Source organism: Terrapene carolina, unplaced genomic scaffold, assembly GCF_002925995.2.
Source record: "Terrapene carolina triunguis isolate 2854851 unplaced genomic scaffold, T_m_triunguis-2.0 Scaffold69, whole genome shotgun sequence".
NCBI classification, from domain to species: Eukaryota; Metazoa; Chordata; order Testudines; family Emydidae; genus Terrapene; species Terrapene triunguis.
Window position 1 is genome coordinate 45,263,909 of NW_020664420.1, and position 17,845 is coordinate 45,281,753.

The 17,845-nt window shown below is 41.1% G+C and overlaps 1 protein-coding gene across 2 annotated transcripts in view; it reads right to left on the reverse strand.

The window, feature by feature from the left end:
* Nucleotides 1-17,845, reverse strand: part of EDIL3 (EGF like repeats and discoidin domains 3) — a 434,555-nt gene that overhangs the window by 59,069 nt on the left and 357,641 nt on the right. The gene's annotated exons all lie outside the window — the stretch shown is intronic.

Consider the following 17,845-nt stretch of genomic DNA (forward strand, 5'->3'; position numbering starts at 1 on the left):
TTCAATCAAAACAATATGGAAGGGCTCAGGTACTCTGGAAACCCTCCCAGAACTGTTGTAAATCGATTATTCACCATTTCTGTCACCCTGAGTGACTGTCTGTGATAGAAGACAGACACTTTTATAACTGAATTTGCTTTGGAGTTATATTTCACGCAATGGGACACCATGCAGATTCTATTGATCTGTACTCTTTTTTTCTTCCAGAATGCCACTGCACAATTTGTCAAGTTGATTTTTCAGAGGGTCAAGTAGTACAATATTCACATCCATGGTTTATATTTATTATTTTTTGCAGGAAAAAAAAATCTTACTTCTCTGCTACTGTCAGGACCATTGCTTGAGCAAAAAAACAGCCATGTTGTAACAGGATAATGGAATTAAAAATAAAATAAAAAATTGATAGTGCGAAAAGACATCTCAATAGAGGGGACAAGAGAAACCATATGGTATATCATGAGTTTGGCATGTATATAAAATGGCCACTTTACTCAGATGCTTCCAAAAGAATGCCAATAAAATCCTTTATGCTAGATCACACCATCATGTTTTATATATGCAATATACGTCAAAGGAAAAACTATTTTAGACAGTAGATTTCTTTTGTTTGTTTTTAATTCCTGCTATTTTTTTCTGTATGTTTCCTGTACAGCCAGGGTACCCTAGTATCATGAGGCTAACTGAGCTGCTATTGGAAGGAGAGAGGTGTAAACATTTTAGATGTCCCTGATAATACTCTGAAATAACTTTTCTAAAATCATAAAGCTATGACTTTAAGGTCCAATATCCTGAGAACTTTCTGGAAACATTCACTGTATCCTGTTGGGAAGACAGGCTTCCAAGCTCCTCTCAAATGAAATAAATCTCAAATTCATAGCCATGATGTATCACAAAATATTAGAACAAAAATCTGGTCCTGGTCTGAATATCACCAGTCATGCAATTTAGATCAGTACAATTTTGAGGGCGGTGAGACGAATAAGCAATGTGGTTTTAAAAAATCAAAACCACCACCACCATCAACAAAACAAGTAGCCATTTTAAAGCTGCTCCAAAGTTTGCACTGATAGAAGCAGTCCTCCTATTGAAGATGGATTTGTGGGCAGAAAAGAGGCATGATTATCTAAGGAACAGGATAAACATATCATTGGTCCCTGCTGACCTCTGGGTTTATTTTCCTTTTCTGTACTCTAGAGATTATGGCACTTTCTGCTGGCTGGAGGACAGAACAAGGAGTAATGGTCTCAAGTTGCAGTGGGGGAGGTTTAGATTGGATATTAGGAAAAACTTTTTCACTAGGAGGGTGGTGAAGCACTGGAATGGGTTACCTAGGGAGGTGGTGGAATCTCCTTCCTTAGAGGTTTTTAAGGTCAGGCTTGACAAAGCCCTGGCTGGGATGATTTAGTTGGGGTTTGGTCCTGCTTTGGGTTGGACTAGATGACCTCCTGAGGTCCCTTACAACCCTGATATTCTAGGATTCTATATGCTGTGTTGAGCTGGACTAGGTCCTGAGGCCCCCTGCTGGAGACCTCAGGCCCTGCCTTACCCCACCCCAGAAAAGGGCAGTGGCAAGGGTCCTCTAAGGTTCCTAAAGTGTCTGTGTGGGATGCAGCCAATCAGGGGTCAGCAGGCTAGTATAAAAAGAGCTGCAGGCCCAGAGTGAGAGCAGTTGCTGCCTGGAGCCAGAGGAGTTAAGATGGTATTCCTGACTGGCTGAAGGACCTCGGCCAGAGCAGTTGCTGACAGAGACCAGGAGAAGCAAAAAGGAGCTCCTAGCTGGCTGCTGGGACGTGGCCTTGAGGTAAGGGTGAACAATGTGCTGGGGCCATAGGGAAGCAGCCCAAGGAATCTCAGCAGTGATGCAGCTTAGATAAAGGGACATGGTGGATGGCTGCTATCTATAGTGTCCATGGACTGGGACCTGGAGTAGAGGGAGGGCACGGGTCCCCTCCATTAGCCACTGTGGAAATGGCCTGGACTTTGATGCACCCCAGAAGGAGAACTGAACTGTTTTAGTGGCCTAGCAGGAGATCTGGGACTAGAAAGGCCCAGAGGGGGCAAGGACATTGCGTCTAGGGAGGGAGCCCTGGACTACACCTCGATACCAGGGCTGAGACCTTTTTAAAGATTGCTGGACTAATTAAGGACCTGAGCCCAGGGAGGGTTACAGGAAGAGAAAGGCCAACTGAGGATAGGCCCCTGTTGGATGTGGCAGGAGGTTATCTATTTGTTGTTTCACATACAGACTGTGTGAGATTCAGCCAGAGGGACTCACTGCAAGGCAGAAAGAAAGTGTAGGCACATGCACTCTGCCAAAGGGGTGCTCACAAGAGATGGGTGCCATCCCATTACACATGCTCATGCAAATTAGTATACAGATACCACCACCATATGTATTTATTCATATCTATATATAATCTGTATCTATATATAAAATACATAATACAGTATTGGACCCAATTAGGTGGATCAGGGCCATGATCTAGCAAGGTACTCAAAGTAGTGCCAATTAAAAAAAAAAAAAAAAAAAAACTTCCTGTTTTGGTGGATTTTTGTGTCACATTGTATAATAGCACTTTGCTCTGGAGCCCCTTTGGACTGCAGACTTGGGCCCATCTTTAATTTGCTAATTCATGGGAAAAGGAGGACTGTAGAATTTCAACGCTTCAGTGTGGTTTACCCATTGTGCCAGTCTAGGTTTGACAACCCTTCAGGATTGTCCTGGAGTCTCCAGATTAATCTTTAATTAAAGATTATGTCATGTGATGAAACCTCCAGGAATCTGTCCAACCAAAATTGGCAACCCCATTCACCACACTGTCCTGCTTTAATTCTTTGGGCCTGGTCCTCAAAAGCGTTGTTTGTCAGCTGAAGGTGCTTAAGGCCTCTCAAAAGGCACTCAAGCACATAGCAAGTTGGGGCCAATACTACAAGGTGCTGAGTGCTCTCCATTCACTGAACCCAGCTGAGGGTGCACAGCACCACATAGGAGGGCTCAGCATCTTGCAGGACTGAACCTAGAAAATCTGTGTATACTGCATATAACATAGTGCCTATGTATAATGTACTTAAAAGTATTACTAAGGCCAACCTCAGCACATCACAATGTAAAGTCAATAAAAAAATACTCAGATAAAGGAAGACACGATGAGGCTTTATTCCTCTAATTGTAAATACCGTACCAAGCCTCTGTAGTGCTGCTTTGAAGATACTAAAAAGGAATCTCTAGCTCATTTGCCTTTGGAAAAAAAATGGTTATATTTTCAGTACTTCTTAGTTCAAAATTATATTAAAATATGCTATACATTCTTTTATACTGTAATAACATGATCCACAGAGGCAAGTCTGAAAAGTGTCCTCCTTTCTGAGGATCAGAAATATCAGCACTCTTATTTTTTCAGATGTATTTTTCATTAATTAGTTATATATAGAAATAATTGTGAAAATATTTTTTCTGTTTAATTATACAACAAAGAGAGGCTCTGTTCAAACAGGATTAATATATCTAGTGTTTAATTACACACAAGTTCTAAGAGGATCACTGCAACAACAAAAGTAATTAATGTTTAGTTACATATAGGGCATAATTAGACAGGCATTTCTTGAAATTTATAAAAATAACTTCGAAAACACTTATTGCTTTTATATTCCCTAGTGTCAGACTTTTTAAAAAAGAAAGAACTCTGGGGGGAAAAAAGGAAAGAGAATTTGCACATGGTGAAAGAAATGCTGATCATTTAATATATTCCAAGAAAGGGCTTAGATTATTTTAAAAATATACCACTCTAAATTTAGGCTCCATGTCAGCTCTGTCTGGATGTCAAAGGGTAACTATGACCAAAGATTATGGCCTCAATCTGCAAAAATTTACATACATGCTTAAATTTATGCACATTGAGTAGTTGTATTAATGTTTATCGATTACTCATAGTTTGTAAATTTAAGCACAGAGGATGATCAATGATAAGTGAACTTGATTTGTCATTTTACATTATAAATCCCATTAAAAATCGGGTGCTTTTGAACAAGACTCAGATAACTGAAAAAATCTTTAATAACAGTATTTTTCGCTATCTATTGTCATTTCTTTTTTTAAAATGCTCTTTCCCGCTCTCATCTACCAACATTAGACATTTTTAAATCAGCGGATATGGCTAAGTTGCATCCAAAGTTTTAAAAGTGCAGGCCAAGGAGCTCACTGGATTGTTAATACTGATTTTCAAGAACTCTTAGAATTCTGGGGAAGTTCCAGAAGCCTGGAAGAAAGCTAATGTTATGCCAATGTTTAAAAAGAGTAAACAGGATGACTCAGGTAATAATAGGCCTGGCAGCCTGACATCGATCCTGAGAAATAATCCAATGGCTGATAAGGGACTTGATTACTAAAAAATTAAAGGAGGGTAATATAATTAATGCCAATCAACATACGTTATGGAAAAGAGATTCTGTCATATTAATTCAATTTTTTTTTGAAATGTGATTACAAGTTTGGTTGATTAAGGTAATAGTGTTCATGTAACATACTTAGACTTGGTACAGCATAACATTTTGAATAAAAAAGCTAGAATATACAAAATTAACATCGCACATGTAAATGGATAAAAACTGGCTGACAGGTCTTAAAATGTAATTATAAATGGCGAATCATCATCAAGCACATCATTTCCATAGAGATTGATTCTTTGCCCTATATTACTTAATGTTTATTAGTGACCTGGAAGAAAACATAAAATCATCACTGATAAAGTTTGCAGATGATACAAAATATTGGGGGAATAGTAAATAATGAAGAGGAAAGGTCACTGAAAGAAAGGAGTCTGGTAAGCTGGGTGCAAGCAAATACTATGTATTTTAATATGGCCAGTTGTAAATGTTTACGTCTAGGAACAAAGAATGCAGGCCTTTCTTACAGAATGGAATGCTATCCTGACTGAAAAAAGACTTAGGGAGCTTGGTGGATAATCAGCTGAATGTGAACTCCCTGTGCAATGCAGTGGCCAAAAGGGCTAATGTGATCCTTGGATATATAAAGAGGGGATTCTCAAGTAGGAGTAGGGAGGTTATATTACTGTGGTATTTGGCACTGGTGTGGCTGTTACTGGAACACTGTGTCTGCTTCTGGTGTCCACAATTGAAGAAGAATGTTGATAAATTGGAGAGGGTTCAGAGAAGAGCCATGATTAAAGGATTGGAAAACATGCCTTACATCAATTTATTTATCTTAACAAAGACAGGGCCGGCTCCAGGCACCAGCTTACCAAGCAGGTGCTTAGGGCGGCCACTTCGGAGAGGGGCGGCACGTCCAGCTGTTCGGCGGCAATTCGGCGGACGGTCCCTCACTCCTGCTCGGAGCGAAGGACCTCCTGCCGAATTGCCGCCGCAAATCGCGATTGCGATCGTGGCTTTTTTGTTTGTTTGTTTGTTTGGCTGCTTAGGGCGGCCAAAACCCTGGAGCCCGCCCTGAACAAAGAGAAGGGTTAAGGATTGACTTGATCACAGTTGATAAATACCTACATGGAGAACAAAACTTTTATAATGAGCTCCTCAGTCTAGAAGACAAAGGCATCACAAGATCCAATGGCTAGAAGTTGGAGCTAAATAAATTCAGTGTCATGCTAAAAATAATGCACTAATTTTTAACAGTGGTGGTGGGGGTAATTAACCATTGGAACAACTTATCAAGGTTGTGGTAGATTCTCCATCACTGTCAACTTTTAAATGTTTTTCTAAAAGATATGCTCTAGTTCAAACAGGAATTCATTCAGGAAGTTCTATGGCCTATGTTGTGCAGGAGGTTTGACTACATTACAGCAGTAGTCCCTTCCTGCTTTATAATCTATGAGTATTTTCTAGCAAGTTTTTTTCCCCCTATATCACATTTTCTGACAGGGAAGCTGCACTTCTACTACTTGAGGATCAAGCAATGTAAATGCTATTAACAAGAAGAAAGAATGGTCTTATAGTGAAGGGACCATTCCTGCAAGTTATTAAGGAATGTTCAATGGCAGTTGAGGGTGCTCAGCTTCTTCTCTGATTGGGTGCCATATAATCTATATACCTTTGGGACTTCAGTGGAGTTACACCAAGTCAGAATCTGCCCCTCCAACTGGTGTCAATGATCATCTTTGTTTCTGGTCACTAAAAGAGGCTACATATAGCACAAGGGCTTCCCTCGGATGCTTTCTCTTTTATTTGCCTTCTCCCCTACCTTAAACTTTGAAAATATACATATAATTTCTAAATAGGAGATTAGGGCCTGATTCTCTTCTGAAGAATCTCCAAAATATTGAACAATATTTAATAGCAACATTCACCCTGAACTGTTATCTGCCAGTGTTCCGGCAACCTCTAAAGAGTGGAGAGTCCCAGATCTGCAGGCATGTCTCCTGCATTTGTGCAGGAAGATCTCTTCAAAAGGCGGGGTGGAAGAGGGGTGCTGGCCAAAAGTGAATATTTGCAAAAATATCAACTATGGGTGGCGAGTACTCTTACTTTATAGCCCTCCCTCGCCCCACACACACAATTTGTCAGTAAAAAATGGATCTCTCTGTATCTACTTTATCTAATCCAGGGACCGAAACCCTGCTAGGAGAAAGTGTCTCAATTGTTGAACAAAAATATTGTTAAATCAGCCAGATTCTTGTAATACAGCCTCATTGCATTGGTTAGATTAATAACAGTGGTATTATGAATACAATAATTAGAACACAAAATAAATACAAAACTTCATTCAGTGAACAGTAGCTTCACAGTCCTTTTGCACTCTTTTATATTGGATCTATTAGAGGTACAAAGAAAGTAAGTGATTGCCTTGCAGAGTTATGAAGTAACATTGAGGAAGAACTTAAATCACCCTGGATATAGACAATATTATATATATTAGAGGGGCTAATGAGAAGTAGTAAGATCCAACAGCAAGGGTATTAAACTAGAGGACAGGAGTTCAACTCCAAGTTCTGATACTGGCTTGATGTTTGTCCTCAGCCAAGTTGCTTCACCTCTCCATGCATCTCTTTCCCCTCCCACCTTTTGTCTTATTTAGACTGTAGGAATTTTGGGACAAGAACTCTACTGAACTATGCATTTGTACAGTGCCTAGCATAGTAAGACTCCAGTCTCAGTTGGAGCCTCTAGATGCTGCCATGATAATAATAAATAGTTAAGACACAATCAGGGCCGGTGCTACCATTTAGGCCAACTAGGCGGTTGCCTAGGGTGCCAAGATTTGGGGGCGCCAAAAAGCGGCGCCCCACATTTTTTTAAAGCGTTCCAGCGGCTGCTGCGCTGGGAGGGAGAGGGAGTCTGAGCCGCCGGCAGGCAGCCCAGGGGTTTCCCTGGGTCAGCGCACCGCCGGCAGGCGAACCCCCGGGCTGCTGGCGGCGCGTGGACCAAGGGGAACCCCTGGGCTGCTTGCCGGCGGCTCAGACTCCCTCTCCCTCCCAGCGCAGCGGCCGCTCCATCCCATGTGATTCCTGTCATTGCCGGCAGGGGTGCCGGCGGCTAGGCAGAACTCCGCAGCTCTGCTTACGGAACGTGGCACGAGCCCGGCGATGGGAGCGACTCAGCAGGGCTTCTGGAGGAAAGGGGCGGCTGCCTCCTGGCTCAGCCTACACGGTCAGCCCCAGTGGGGGGCACGGAGAAGAAAAGAGCCTCAGGCGGCGGTCTGGTGGAGCGGAGGAAGAAAGAGGACCCTGACGCCCCTGCGTTGGGCAAGGTAAGTGCTTCCCCACACAGCTCGGCCTCAGGCGCCTGTGCTCCTGCCCCCTTGGTCCTTGGCTGGTCCCTGCTCCTGCTCCTGCTCCCCTTGTGCGTGGGTGGCTGGAGAGGATGGCAGCCTGCAGAGCTGAGCTGCCCCAGTGCCCCCCTCTCCCTGCTCCAGCCTCTGTCATGCCCGGTATCTGAGTTCAGGGCTGCCCAGAGGGTGGGGCAAGTGGGGCAAATTGCCCCGGGCCCTGCAGGGGCCCCCACGAGTATGTCGGAGGCTCCTGGGAGAGGGGGTAAGCGGCATGGTAAGGGGCCGGGGTTGGGCACCCCCCCCCTACACCATCCCCCACACAGCCCTGACCCCCAGCTCCAAGCCGAGCCCCTCTGAGCCAGGCACCCCCCGACCCCATCTCCCCACATCCCTGAGCCCAGCCCCTGTGAGCCGGGCACCCCAGAGCCCAGCTCCCCACCCAGCCCTGGGCAACAGCAGCACCACCCCCAGGCAGTGACAGCCCATTGGTACCAACCATCACCATCACCCAGCAACAGCCCATTATGTAATTGCAAATGTATACATACCATTACAGCTTTTAATGTTTTTAAATAATGTATTTAGTGTATTTTTCAAATTATTACAAATTAATTTTTGAATGTATTTCACTAGTTATTTTTTACATTTCCAAATACATGTTACTATAGTATTGCAACTTTTTTTATGGAAGGGGCCCCCGAAATTGCTTTGTCCCAGGCCCCCTGAATCCTCTGGGCGGCCCTGTCTGAGTTTTAAGCCCTGCTGCTGTGTTATGCCTGCATAAATTATAACATATTACTCTGTGACCGTGTATTGTGTATAATGTATGTGATATTTGGGAGGGGCGGGGGGGGGGCGGGGAACGAGAGTGAAAGTTTCGCCTAGGGTGCAAAATATCCTTGCACTGGCCCTGGACACAACTAACCACCATTTTACAATGCTACTGCAGGAAGAGAGCAGGAAGGAATAAGTAGCATATTTTATACCCATCCCTTCCATCTCCCTCTAAGCAATTTTGACTAGTCTGCCTTTCCCCTTTTTTAAAAAGGGAAAGAAAATATGATTTTGTTATTATAAATGGACAAAAAGCAGGGGAAATAACTATGCTTCTGTTACCCATAAATCATTAGTGAAAATCAGTGGAAAGTATGGCTATTATTCAATTGCTTGCAGTGTAAAACAAATGAAAAACCTACCAACCTTCATATTAAACTCTGTGTGTCATTTTCAGAGGGTGCTGTTACTGGTATCAAGCAATTGGGAGATCTTTAGAGTAAATACTCAAAAACAATGAACACTTCAGAGTTAAAGCCTACGTACATCCACTTTCAGAACAACTGGAGAGCTTCAGCTTATGCTCCCTATTTCTTTTTATCAGAATGAAAAGCCATTATTGTAATGGGAAATTTGTCATTATTCAATTTCCTTTTGTATGCAAGGCAGTGATACACAGAGAGGAATGGTAAGTGTGTGAAGGAATTGACAGTGCTTTCCTGCAATGCTTTAAAGCTAACAGAGAGGCAGCTTCGCCTGCTTAGGGAAACTTCTCACAGATATTTATAACCAAAGATGAATGTGTTATATTTAATAAGTAGCAGTCTTTGTAACAAAGTTAACTCATTATATTTTTCTACAAAAGCCTTTAAAAGAAAGAATTGGAAACATCATTCATTGAGTACAGTATGAGACTATACCATGGAACTGCTTTTACTATTATATCTATCAATACAATTGCTCTGCTGTTCAAACAGACCTTCTCTTTCAGAGCTATCTATCAGACTATCATTATAAAAAGTAGAACCCAAAGAAACAATCAAACTGTTACCTCCTACTGTTGTGTATTTCATGGATGCCTAGAAACAATTCTTGCAATATGAAGTTTTTGAAGGCTTTGCCTCACCTGTGTTTTTAATAATCTCATTGAAAGTGGCCAGCCAATATAAAATCAGTGAGTTTACTGAGGCCCTGGACTTTATTGCCTAAAGACATCATTAAAAAGCTAATACTGTATAAACACAGATTTTTATGCTGCCTTATTTAAAATGATGGCTTAAATTCAATTCTCACTATAAACATTTTCATAAAACGAACTGGGAAGCAAAGCTTTGCAGAGTCAAATGCAATTCTGCAAAGGGCAATGCTGCAATGTACACTTTAACAATACTATTATGAGTAATGGCGTTTGCTTGAAGTTATATGAAGGAAACATTGGGTTAGAGTGTGACCTCAGGAATGGATATCCAGTGCATTGCCCAGGTAATGTCCTTGGATGCAAAGGAGTGCATTTTGTCACTGATTAGATCAATTAATGGGAAGTGACACTAGCATAGTGAAGGTAAGGCAACATGCTTTGCAGGCATCATCAGATACAGGCATTGGGGGAAACAGAAAATCAATGGGTACTTACCATGTGGCAGATATATAACTACAGATGTGTAAATTTGTGGTTATTTTGGGTTAGTGTTGTTTTATTCCCATGTGACTTTAAAAAAAAAAAAAAAGTGGAGAGAAATGTAGCTGTAGCCAATAGAGTCAGTGGGTAATCATCCTTGTCATATGACAAGGAAATTAATCTTCTGTAACCCTGACCCATGTCGGGTAACTGGGGCCAGGAAATAAATATTAGTCTCTTAACAGCATGCCTGTGTGTTACATCCTTATAACTCAGGAGGTTAAGGAAGGCATTGCGCGGAAAAAAAAAAAAAAAAAAAAAAAAGGAAAGCAACAGACGAAAAGAGAGAACAAAACCAGTCCCACTTAATTAAAATATATTAATTTTAACTTGCAATGTTTTCTCTCTAGCCTTTGTCCTTAAGTGATTTTTTTTTTCTACTTTGAAATGCCCTGTCCCTCTTGGTCTGTCCATTTGTGTGATTTAATAAAAACTAATACACATTGTACAGCACTCAGTGATTAAATCAGCACTCTATTTTTCCATTTGAAGAGAGAAATTATTACAAAATGTTTTAAAAATACCCAGCTGCTTGTGACCCTCCTAAAACCACAGTTTGATCCAAAAATTAGTTTTCATGTAAGTCCCTGTTTTGGCCAAGCACTGGGAAAGCAAAGAAGCTAAACCATTTTAAACAAAAAAGAGCACTGCAGATCAGCCACATAATAATGGACTCACAACCCAAACTGTCTCACTCTCTCCCTATGTGGGCTCACATACACACTGATCAGAGTGTTACTCTGCAGAACCTTGTACAAGACTGTTTTCAAGACCAATTAGCTATTGGGGGAGATCCGCTGCCACAACTGAATGCCTGAACAAAGACCTCCAGGCAGGATGCAACAGCAGCCTCTTAACTTGAAAAGTAAAAGGTATCTTCAAATGATAGGGGAGCCTAAAATAAACAAGACTGCCCCAAATTCTTCCTGGTATTCCAGTACAAAATCTGAAACAAAGGTCCTTCCTTCCACTATCTGAAACCCCACAGGCTTCATAGCCCCGATTGTCTGGGAAGCGATTACAGCCACCCCACTGAGAACCAGAGGGTAAGTGAACGTTAATGGCATACTGAAAAGCCTTCCAAAGCTTCCCAGACTTACAGATTTCTTAGCCTTTTCTGAGTGTGAAAACTATCATCTCACAGCCCCTCTGCTCTGAGATCTGGCAGATAGAGTAAACATAAGGGCATGTCTACACTTATCGGGGACTGACCACAGATTGCTCTCCCGTTGACTTCTGTACTCCACTGGCAGGGCCGGCTCCAGGCACCAGGCAACCAAGCTGGTGCTTGGGGCGGCACCTGGAGGGGGGCGGCGCGGCGCTCCGGCCACCGGGGAGAGTGGGGCCACAGCCGGGCTCGCTGCCCTCCCCCCGGCACTCTGGCCGCCCTCCCCCCCCCGCGCCCTCCCCCTGGCCGCTGGGGGGGGCGGGGGGGCGGCCAGAGGCTTTTTTGCCTGGGGCGGCAAAAAAGCCAGAGCCAGCCCTGTCCATTGGAAAGAGAAGTGTAAGGTAAGTTAATGGGAGAGTGCCTCCCATCAACCCAGCGTGGTGTAGGCACCGCAGTAGGTCAACCTAAGCTACGTCAACTCCAGCTACATTATTCACATAGCTGGAGTTGAGTAAATTAGGTCGACTCACCTCCATAGTGTAGACAAGGCCTAAGAAAACCTTCCAGAAATACAGTTGGTCTTTGGAATACTCATCAATTGCTGTACAACCTGGCACTGAGATCAGGCTGATTGTACAAAACAGAGAATCTTCTAAAGTACACTGTCCAGTTGGCTTTTTTCCCATTCTATCTAAACTGGAAGTTGCTACATCCACTAGTTCCCATAACTGAATCCAGCTTGGGCTCTAGATCTAGAGAGAGCATTAGAACAATGATCATAGAGATCATTCAAGATGTAGAGAGATCATTAGAAACAATCTTTATAAACTCTACCCATCCCACATGGAAAACTCTGAGGAACAATATCAATGCCTCCTGCCTCAACATATCAACAGATAGATTCCAACACCAACACTTTAAATTCTTCACAAACAATACAAAAGTAAGAGTCACTCACCCACCCACTATTCATCACCTCTGTTCATTAAATTGTTCCCACCATATTAGGTCTTTCCTCAATTATCTACCTTCTCATCTTTGATCATCAGTGAACTAAAAATGAAGAACTGTAGCAGAAAAACAACAAATTATAAGACATAGTCATGAACTCCTGCAGGCAATGGGTGGGTGAGAGAGGTTAAACAGCCGTCACACAATTTTCTCACCTACCCCCACCTCTCCAAAACAACCGAATCCACTATATTTAGAGGATACCAGATTTCCTGGTGCAAAGAGAGAGCGCACATGCAGGAGAGAGGCCTTTTGTGAGGGTGCACAGGAGAAAGAGTTGGCTTAGATTTTAAAGGGTTTTAATTCCCCTCTCCTACCTGGTGGTACTGGCTGAGGTTCAGTGGAGCTGCATGGAGGGATTCATCTACTTTTATGACATATTATAATTAAGCTTACAATTTCCACCGAATACTTTTATATCTTAAAAACACTGTCATAATATGCTGTTTATGTACTCCAAGCCATCTAGAAGCCATATAATTTCCTCATTCTGTTAATTACCCAAATTGCTCTTAAACTAGCATTTTTCCTTATTCCAACTTTCAGCAGTTTTTAAAATTAGTCAGTGAAGAGAAAATATACTTCTGATTCACTGAACCCATTTTAATTAAACAATGGGCCTTAATTTGAAATATAAAATGATGCCAGAAAGAATACTCTTAGTATAAAAACTAAAATCAACCCACTATTATATTTACATGTATCCTCTTACCTAGGATAGTTTTCACTCCTTGTCAAATTATGAGACCAGCAATTAAAAGAACCCATGTAAATTCTAACACAATAATAATTATTTCTAACACCAAATACTTTTCTGTGAAGCAGTATATAAACTTCTGATGACACACTGACTCTTTGTCCATGAGGAAAGCCTAAGCTAAAATTTCCTGACACAATGAGACCATTAAAAGTCATCCAAAGAACACAGTAATTTTTTTTAATTACTCGTGTTAAAAAGTCTCTATTATGGCACAATCATAAACAAGCTATGTGCTTTCATTTAATGGTTTATTTATAATCTGCAATTCTACTGCACAGTTTGGCAGATGACAATATGTATAGCAATAAGTTTTGAACTCTGGAAATTAAGGATCAAATTCTAACACACTTATGGGCCAGATCCTTGGATCCAGATAAGCTGTACTTGGCAACAGATGAACCCATTATCACTATTAAAATATCAGAATGCCTTCAAGAGATCAGTTCTTGGGTAAAGAGCAGCAAACTCAAGTGAACCCAGGCAAGACTGGAATCATAGAAACGTAGGGTTGGAATGTACCTTGGGAGGTCATCTAGTCCAGCCCCCCATGCTGAGGCAGGACCAAGTAAACCTAGACCATCCCTGAGAGGTGTTTGTCTAACCTGTTCTTAAAATCCTCCAATCCTTCCACAACCTCCCTTGGAAGCCTATTTTAACCTTTCCTCATAGGTCAAGTTTTCTAAATCTTAATCACTTTAGCTGCTCTCCTCTGGACTCTTTCCAATTTGTCCACATCTTTCTTAAAGTGTGGTGCCCAAAACTGGGCACAATACTCAAGCTGAGGCCTCACCAGTGCCGAGTAGAGCAGGACAATTACCTCCCATGTCTTACATACGAGACTCCTGTTAATAGAATCCCAGAATATTAGCCTTCTTTGCAACCGCATCACATTGTTAGCTCATGTTCAATTTGCGATACCCTATAACACAGTGGTGGGAAAGCTGATTGTATACCACTTTTGCACTCTTGCAATTGCCAGGGCTGCCAAGGGCATTTTGACTCCAGAATTAGCTGCTCCAATTTATGTTGAATTATGTTGGCACCTAGGGGGCATTACACCAGCCATGAAGCATTGGAGCTCAATGCACTCTAGTCATGTTGCCCTCACATTCCTGGTCCATTCACTTTTTCCAAGGGAAAAACAGAAAGGTGCGGCATGAATGGCTTTATGCCACTGGAGATCCCCCCGTGCCAGGGGAATAATCAGATGCAATTTATACCAGCTTTAAGGATGCTGCTTTCCTCAGAAGCATATGATAAAACTAACTAAAGGGACCACTGGTCTGTTCCAACAAATCAATAACAATATCTCTTTTGTTTGATTATCTAGAAAATGAACATGCAAATCTTTTACTAAACAGAAAAGAGTCTGTATAAATGAAGACACACAGATCCTAAGTTTGCACAAAACAGTATCATAGACAGATGTTATTTTCTGCAAATATAACACAAAGAAAGTGATGACTTATTTTGAATAAGACTCTCCATCCGTGCCTCAGACCATCAGGATCTTAGAAGGTAAAAATAGTGGTCCTGCATTATGCTGAAAGCATAAGCAAAGTTAAGAGTTATTCCAATTGATATCTAATCATATTGGTGCAAAAGCTCCAAGACAACATCTGATACTGGAGACCATGTTCAGTGGCGGAGGAAATACTAATAAAAAATCTACTATATTATTTTTAGCAATTAGGTGTGAAACAGAAATCTATACACATCTAAAGCTAATTGGCTACAGTGATTCCATTTTATCAATCTCTAGCAGCAATATGTTGTGTATCAACATTGGTGTTCTCTCTGATCATGCTTAGTTGATTCCTTCAAATGTAATCAACATGAGAGACATTAAAAGATGACATGGATTGTTGCTCCAGTCTATTTTTGAGGGAACAATGGTTTTCTTAAAACATCAGAGCTCCACGGGAACAGTGTAAAACAGCTGCCATAAATAGTAAAAAAAATGTTTATTTGCATTACACAAATAAGTTGGCAACCATTGGAACATAAACTTCCAGCTATGATGAATAATAATGGCTAAAAATGATCCTAAAATCAATATTTCCCCCAAAACAACAAGTTGCATCAGATCTACTCAGGATACCTCTTTCTACCAACATTTATGTAGACCCACAATATTTTTTAAAATACAACAGTCAACAATGAAAGTTTGAAGGGCCAAGGATCAATTTCAGCCAGAGCCCAATGTCAAAGACTTCCTAATAAAAAATAAAATAAAGATAAACAAAACAAAGACTGTCCAAGTATCGGGGATAGCCATGTTCGTCTGTATCCACAAAAACAACAAGGAATCCGGTGGCACCTTAAAGACTAACAGATTTATTTGAGCATAAGCTTTCGTGGGTAAAAAAACCTCACTTCTTCAGATGTGTGGAGTGAAAGTATTGTAGTCCAATGCCTCTGAATTCATATGCTTCAGTTCTTGATGTGCCCAAACACTTCAAATCTAGGTAACAGCTCTGTAGGAAAGAGGATATACCCATCCTCTTTCACTCCATGCATCTGAAGAAGTGAGGTTTTTTACCCATGAAAGCTTATGCCCAAATAAAGACTGTACAGAAAATTCAAAGGGCATGATAGCTAATACTGTGTGAAGTTTCATACTGATGGGTTACCTTCTTTAGAGAAAAACAGAAATTTATGCCTCAATTTAAGCACATTTTAGAACACAACCTTAGATATGGAGCTGCAAGGAAGAGCTTCCATACTAACATGCAGCGATTGAGGAAAAAAATGTATAACTTTGCTTTTATACATTTTTCCTACAAATAAGGTTTTACTAGATTCTGTGAAAGCAGCATTGTGAAAAAGCAGTCACTATGTTAAAAGGTTGCAGTGTGACGAGTATAAAGGGAATTTCCCAAAGAGAAAAACAATAAGGAGACAAATTTAAATGATGGGTATATCCTCTTTCCTACAGAGCTGTTACCTAGACTTGAAGTGTTTGGGCACTTCAATAACTGAAGCACATGAATTCAGAGGCATTGGACTACAGTACAAAATAACTAGTCTATGCATTGAAAACTCAAATGGTTTAATGCCTCCAGTTTTACTGAAACATAGTATTTTCTAGGAAAAGTACCATAAATATAACAACTTCCAGTTATCCATAGCATGTTATATTAAGTTAAAGGGAAGAAAATAGTCATGCTCCCATGAAATGTTCTGCAATCATATTACGAAAGTTAAAAACAAAACAAAAGTCTTCCTTCCAGATTTAACTTGCCTTATAGACTTCTTGCAAATTTTAACAAGGAAAAAAAAAGCGTAAGTTTTATGGACTGACTGATGGAAAACCTGCCAGCAATCAAATGAATGTGATGTGAATTAATTTGCATACTCAAGTTAGTTTGAGGGAAGGGAAGAAAAAGAGAGGAAAGCATTTAGAACAAAACAGAAAATGTTAGAAAATAAGAAATGCTGTCATTTCCTCTGTTTTGTAGCTCCCTAACTCCCTTACCATCTGTAGACAATGACAAATCCATTGTCACCCTAAATAGAATAAAACATCACAGAGCATTTTTTTATAGCTTCTGAATGCTATTGGCTCCCTTGGATCAGCAACGGAGACTAAATTACTCTAGATCTGGCTTGCCTCTCTTTTTGGTGGAGAGACACTTTTTTCCATTCCTTCACCACAAAACACAATAACCACTTCCTCCTGAAAAAAACTAAAAAGACTTAAAACATTACTGTATTTCGACAGACTGTTTTTTAAAAAAGTTCACCAAATCCAGACATCTTTAATTATTCAAATGATAAATAGACACTACTTCTTTTCCCTCTGTGTATAAGCTTAGAGAGGAGATAGTAATCACATTGCTAAATTGCTTAGCAACTGTGGGTAAAAAAGCTAATAAGTTATCATTTATATGTGAAAAGCTTGCAGGGGGTTAGTAGCACACCTCTAGCGCTATTGAGGTTTCATGCTGAGAATTCCATTCCAAACTGGCAGTTGTCTCAAAACACTGCAACATACAACAGTTCAAAAATGTAAATGTCACGACTGGTCAAATAGGCTTCCATATGGTGATTTGTTGCTATCTTTCCCATTAGCCTACCAGTAACTTCTATAAATCACTTTCAGTCTGAAAACAACCTTTGTGAACAGCTTCATAATGAATCCATGTGTTGAATCAATCTTACTAGATTCAAAAGTATTGGGGGAAGGTAATTTTGAATAGTTAACTTCTAGGAGCCAAATTTGCTCACCTTATACAAAAGTTCAAATAAATGGGCTTTGTCCCAGGGAGTTTTGCTAGAGCTGGGGGATAGAATCTCTCTCAACAGGCAGTCAAGCATCCAGTACAGTAATCGATAGCCACTACACCTCAACCTCGATATAACGCTGTCCTCGGGAGCCAAAAAAATCTTACCGCATTATAGGTGAAAACGCGTTATATTGAACTTGCTTTGATTCACCGGAGTGCGCAGCCCCACCCCCTGGAGCACCGCTTTACCGCGTTATATCCGAATTCGTGTTATATCGGGTTGCGTTATATCGAGGTAGCGGTGTATTTGAGTTCATTAGCTGTAGTAATACTCATGGCTGTTAGCACCTCATAAATGGGTGGAGGGGAAGATTAGGTTAATTCAGTTTGTAGACCCACCCTCACCATGCCTTTTTGCATGTTGACACATATTGAACAACAATGTAGTGCACTGAGAGATACTGGGATGCAGGCACCCAAGTTTGGGCTCTCTGGAGCCTTATCTCCCATGTGCAGCTGATCTAGATGGGTTCCACTGCTGTTGTTCCCT